The sequence below is a fragment of the Vanellus vanellus genome (assembly GCF_965231255.1).
Source record: "Vanellus vanellus genome assembly, contig: HAP1_SCAFFOLD_400, whole genome shotgun sequence".
NCBI lineage: Eukaryota > Metazoa > Chordata > Aves > Charadriiformes > Charadriidae > Vanellus > Vanellus vanellus.
Window position 1 is genome coordinate 42035 of NW_028127097.1, and position 6000 is coordinate 48034.

Here is a 6000-nt window from a genome sequence, read left to right on the forward strand (position 1 = left end):
TATGACCGCTACGTTGCCATCTGCCAACCCCTGCACTACGGGACCCTCCTGGGCAGCAGAGCTTGTGTCCGCATGGCAGCAGCCGTCTGGGGCAGTGTTTTTCCTTATGCTGTGCTGCACACGGCCAATACATTCTCACTACCCCTCTGCCAGGGCAATGCCGTGGACCAGTTCTTCTGTGAAATCCCCCACATCCTCAAGCTCTCCTGCTCACACTCTTACCTCAGGGAAGTTGGGCTGATTGTGGTTAGTGCCTGTTTAGCATTTGTGTGTTTTGTTTTCATTCTGCTGTCCTATGTGCAGATCCTGAGGGCGGTGCTGAGCATGCCCTCAAAGCACGGACGGCACAAAGCCTTTTCCACGTGCCTCCCTCACCTGGCCGTGGTCTCCCTCTTTCTCAGCACTGGAGTGTTTGCCCACCTGAAGCCCCCCTCCATCTCCTCCGCAGCTCTGGACCTGGTGGTGTCATTTCTGTACTCGGTGGTGCCTCCAGCAGTGAACCCCCTCATCTACAGCATGAGGAACCAGGAGCTCAAGGATGCCCTGTGGAAACAGGCCCAATGGACGCTGTTTCACCGACAATAACCTACCGCCTCTTCTCCGCACATTGCCCAGAGTTTATCTTAGACCATGAGTCTGAATTTTTCTCTTGTGATAATCCTGCTTATTGATATTTTTCTGGGTTTATACTACTTTTTCTGAGGCTTGATCCTACTGGGTCTGACCCTTGCACAACACTGAGTCAGACGTAGCTGGTCAGATAACAGCTCTTAAATGAAATGGGATGTCCCAGGTAGAATAGTGAGAAAATGGAGAAACGGGAAAAAAAAAGACATGGGCTGAGATAAATATTGTTTAAAAGAACAGTAACAGAAAAGATACTATTACTGCTACTACTACTACTACTACTAATAAACAAAATAAAGTGATGCAAAGCAAATTGCTGTCACTTCCCAATGATTAACTCCCCAGCCTGTCCGGAGACGTGATCACCGATCCCTGCCCCCCTGCTAAGTCCCATTTATATACTGAGCATGACGTCTATGGGATGGAATATTCCTTTGGCCAGCTTGTCTTGTCTGTGGCCCCCCACCTTCAACAGGAAGTTGAAAAAGTCCGTGACAATATAAGCATCACTCAGCAACAGCTAAAACAATATGTGTTAGCAATGTTATTCTCATAGTCAATCCAAAACACAGCAGCTACCAGGAAGGATATTAACTCTATCCCAGGCAAAACCAGGACAGCGTCCGCCCCTTATTCTATACCATCTACCTCATGCCCAGGTCTTACACTTTTCCATAAATCACCACCATTTTCCTGTCTTTGATATATGTATATATGCACACAGATATCATTCCCTTAGTCCATGGCCCATCCCACTGAAATGTCCCTTGAGTTCATTTAGTCCATGACTTTGGGCTCCATCTGTTGTAACTGTCTTTCCCGGCAGGAGATGTGGTGTGTGGTGTTGAATTGTTGCGTGCTGCATCTGGAGCTCGCAGCTGGTGTAGCTGGCATGGCCCATACCCATCATCTGTGGGTTGAAGATGTCGATCTCAAGACAATTCCCGGGTGCCAGTTGCTGCAGCCACTTCTGGTTCCATCACTTCTGCACTTTGCTCAGTTTCATCAAAGTTCATTCTTCATTAATTTAGGTCACTTTCACTGCAATGCCATAGATAGAGCATATAGCCACTGTAGTAGTGATGACATAGAGTGGTAATTTAGCAATAAATATATAGTTTTTCATCGGCTGTTCTCACCAAAATCAGATCCCCTTGAGGAACACGTTGGTCATCCCCATCTTCCCGCATCACCCACCAAGTGCACCAAGGGCCCTAAACAAAAGAAAACCCACGGATAGGATTGCCTTTGCCTGTGTCAGGAATAACCCAGACTTTCTTCCCGAACATATTCTTCATGTGCCCTGTGGGGACTTTATCTCCTTTCACAGTATGGAAAAGTTCTCACTGGGCAGGGACAGCTCCATAGCAGATCCTCAAATGTTACCTAACCAGGTGGCCTTTGCTAAATGGGCATCCCAGCGTTTGAAGGTCCCACCACCCATGGCTCTCAGTGTAGTTTATAGCAGTCCGTTGGATCATTTGATCTTCCCAGAGGCTCGTGCATGGTAGTGGATGTGATACACCCACCCAATGCCATGCTCTTTGGCCCGCTGAATGCTCTGCCTGTGGGATGAGGGTGTGCAGGCCCCGTGGCAGGCAACAGCGCCTGGCTCCGAGCACTGCCTGCTGACAGCTCACAGGAACAAACCAAGGGTGGCATTATTGCCCTTTGGGCAGTGCCTGCTGCGACAGGGCAATGGGTAATAGTTCTAAGGTAGAAGAGGGTCGATTTAGACTACATAGAAGTCTTTTCCTCTGTTTTACCAGGTAGAGAAGGGAGCAGCCAGAAACGGACGCATAATGCATGTCAACTCCTGGCTACGTGGCTGGTGCTATCATGAGGGTTTTTGCTTTTATGACAATAAAATATGAACATGGCCTTTTAGAGAGGGATGGGATCCACCTGTCTAGAAGAGGCAAGGGAGTCTTTGGCAGCAGGCTGGCCAGCTTGGTGAGGCAGGCTTGAAACTGTCACATCCAGCTGGGCAATAACCACGGCCAACCAGAGCAGTGACAAATATTTTTTAGCGGACTCCCAAGGTGATATCCAGAAAGCCAACCACCTCCAGGGCGTGTACAACTGTGATGGATCCTCTCGCTCTCCTCCAGGGAAACCTGCATGCTTGATGACCTCTCTGAAACGCCTGTACACACGCAGCATGGTTAATGGACAGGAAGAATTACAGATCTGTGTGCGGTCATAGGGCCATGGTTTCATTGCAATTACAGAGACATGGTGGGATAGCTTGCAGGACTGGAATGCTGTCACAGATGGCTATGTACTTTTTTGGAAAGACAGGCCAGCAGGGTGAGGTGGTGGAGTTGCTCTCTATGGGACAGAGCAACTGGAACTCATTGAGCTCTGCCTGGAGCTGGATGAAGAATGTGTTGAGAGCTTATCGTTAAGAATTAAGGGACAGGCTAATGTGGGAGTCACTGTTGTGGGTGTTTGCTACAGACCACCAGATCAGGAAGAGGAAGTTGATGAGGCCTTCTACAGACAGCTGGAAATAGCCTCATGGTCACAGGCCCTGGTTCTCATGGGGGACCTCAGCCACCCCGATATTTGCTGGAGAAACAACACAGCCAGGCACAAACAGTCCCGGAAGTTTCTGCAGAGCAATGATGAGAACTTTCTGACACAGTTGGTGGGGAAACCAACAAGGAGAGGTGCACTGCTGGGCATTTTACTGACAAATAAAGGAGGACTAGTTGGGGATGTGAAGGCTGGGGGTAGCCTTGGCTGCAGTGACCATGAGATGGTGGAGTTCCGGATCCAGCATGGAAGAAGCAGGGTAAAAAGCAGAATCAAAAGCCCGGACTTCAGGAGAGCTGACTTTGGCCTCTTCAAAGACATACTTGGAGGAATCCCATGAGCAAAGGCTCTAGCAGGAAGGGAGGTGCAGGAAAGCTGATTAATAGGAAAGCTCCACTTCCTCCAAGCTCAAGATGGGTGCATCCTTACAAGTAATAAATCAGGCAGAGGAGACAGGAAATCTGCATGGACAAGCAAGGACCTTCTGGAAAAACTCAGGTGCGAGAGGGAAGTTTACAGAATGTGGAAAAAGGGAGTGGCGACTTGGGAGGAGTATATAAACATTGCGAGAGTATGTAGGGATGCAACGAGGAAGGCTAAAGCCCACTTGAAAGTAAACCTGGCAAGGGATGTCAAGGACAATAAGAAGGGCTTCTCCAAGGACATTAGTGGTAAAAGGCAGATCAGGGAAAATGTGGGCCTGCTACTGAATGAGGTGGGTGCCCTGGTGACGGAGGATGCAGAGAAGGTGCAGTTACTGAATGCCTTCTTTGTTTCAGTCTTTACTGTTAAGGCTGGCTCGCAGCAATCCCAGACGCTGGAGCAAAGAGAAAGAGTTTGGAAAAAGGAAGACTTTCGCTTGGTGGAGGAGAATCGGGTTAGAGATGATTTAGGCAAACTTGACACCCACATATCCATGGGCCCTGATGGGTCACACCCAGGAGTGTTGAGGGACCTGGCAGATGTTATTGCGAAGGTGCTCTCCATCATCTTTGAATGATCACGAGGGACAGGAGAAGTGCCTAAGGACTGGAGGAAAGCCAAAGTCATGCCTATCTTGAAAAAGGGCAGGCAGGAGGACCCAGGAAACAGCAGGCCGGTCAGGCAGACCTGGAAAGGCTGGAGAGCTGGGTGGAGAGGAACATAATAAAATTCAACGAGGGCAAATGTAGGGTCCTGCACCTGTGGAGGAAAAACCCCATGCACCAGTAAAGGTTGGAGGTTCACTTGCTGCAAAGCAGCTTTGCCAAGAGGGACCTGGGAGTCCTGGTGGACAGAAGTTGACCATAAGCCAGCAATGTGCCCTGGTGGCCAAGAAGGCCTATGGTCTCCTGGGGTGCATTACAAAAGAGCGTGGCCAGCAGGTGGAGGGAGGCCATCCTTCCCCTCTGCTCTGCCCTGGTGAAGCCACATCTGGAGTACTGTTTCCAGTTCAAGAAACACAGGGAACCACTGGAAAGAGTCCGGTAGAGGGCTACAAAGATGTTCAGGGGACTGGAGAACTTCTCTTATGAGAAACAGCTGAGAGAGCTGCGTCTGTTGAGCCTGGAGAAGAGAAGGCTGAGAGGGGATCTCCTCAATGCTTATCAATATCTAAAGGACGGGTGTCAAGAGGATGGGGCCAGACTCTTTTCTGTGCTGCCCAGCAACAGGACAAGGGGAAACGGGCACAAACTGGAACACAGGAAATTCCATTTGAACACAAGGAAAAATGCATTTACTTTGAAGGCACCAAAGCACTGGAAAAGGCTGTCCAGAGAGGCTGTGGAGTCTCCTTCCGTGGAGATATTCAAAAGCAGCCCGGCTGCATTCCTGTCCAACCTGCTGTAGGTGACCCTACTTTGGCACGGGGGTTGCACTAGACGATCTACGAGGGTTCCTTCCAACCCCTACCATTCTGTGATCCTGTGATTCTGTGATCTTCTATGTTTTCTGTTGGCCAAAGGGATTCCCCACCAGTGCCCACGGATGCTGCCCTGTCTCTCAAAATTGCTCCATTAGAGCTTGCAGTTCCCTGCACGTGTCCTGAACCACCTCTGGCACCTCAAATGTCACCTGGTGTTTGCATCGGAAAAGCTCCCTCCTGGCCTCTGTCTCCATTGCTCACAGGGCAGCTCAGAGAAGGAGCTCACTCCGATTTTGGGCAGCTGAGCTGAGGCAAGAGGAATCCTCCCTCTGGTGGGTCTGTGGGGTGCACTAGAGAAGATGAATGTCCCTCCGGCCTCAGAAACACTGCTGAGAGCTGAGGTGCCTCATTGACTTGGCTCAATCCCTGCCCTGCACCGGTGGGAATGATCCCTGGTCTGTCACTGCCTCTGTGCCATGCCTGCATTTCCCCTCTGGAAACTCCCACTACTGCACTTTGCTCAGTTTCATCAAAGTTCATTCTTCATTAATTTAGGTCACTTTCACTGCAATGCCATAGATAGAGCATATAGTGGTAATTTAGCAATAAATATCATATCATTTGATTCATTTGCCATTCTCACCAAAATCAAATCCCCTTGAGGAACACATTGGTCATCCCCATCGTCCCGCATCACCCACCAAGTGCACTCAGGGCCTTAAAATAAAGAAATCCAACAGATAATTTTGCCTTTGCCTGTGTCAGGAATATCCCAGACTGTCTTCCTGAACATATTCAGATCCTCAAATGTTACCTAACCAGGTGGCCTTTGCCAAATGTGTATCCCGACTTTTGAAGGTCCCACCACCCATGGCTCTCAGTGTAGTTTATAGCAGTCCGTTGTATTGTTTCATTTTCCCAGAGGCTCGTGCATGGTAGGGGATGTGATACACCCGCCCAATGCCATGCTCTTTGGCCCAGGTGTCTAT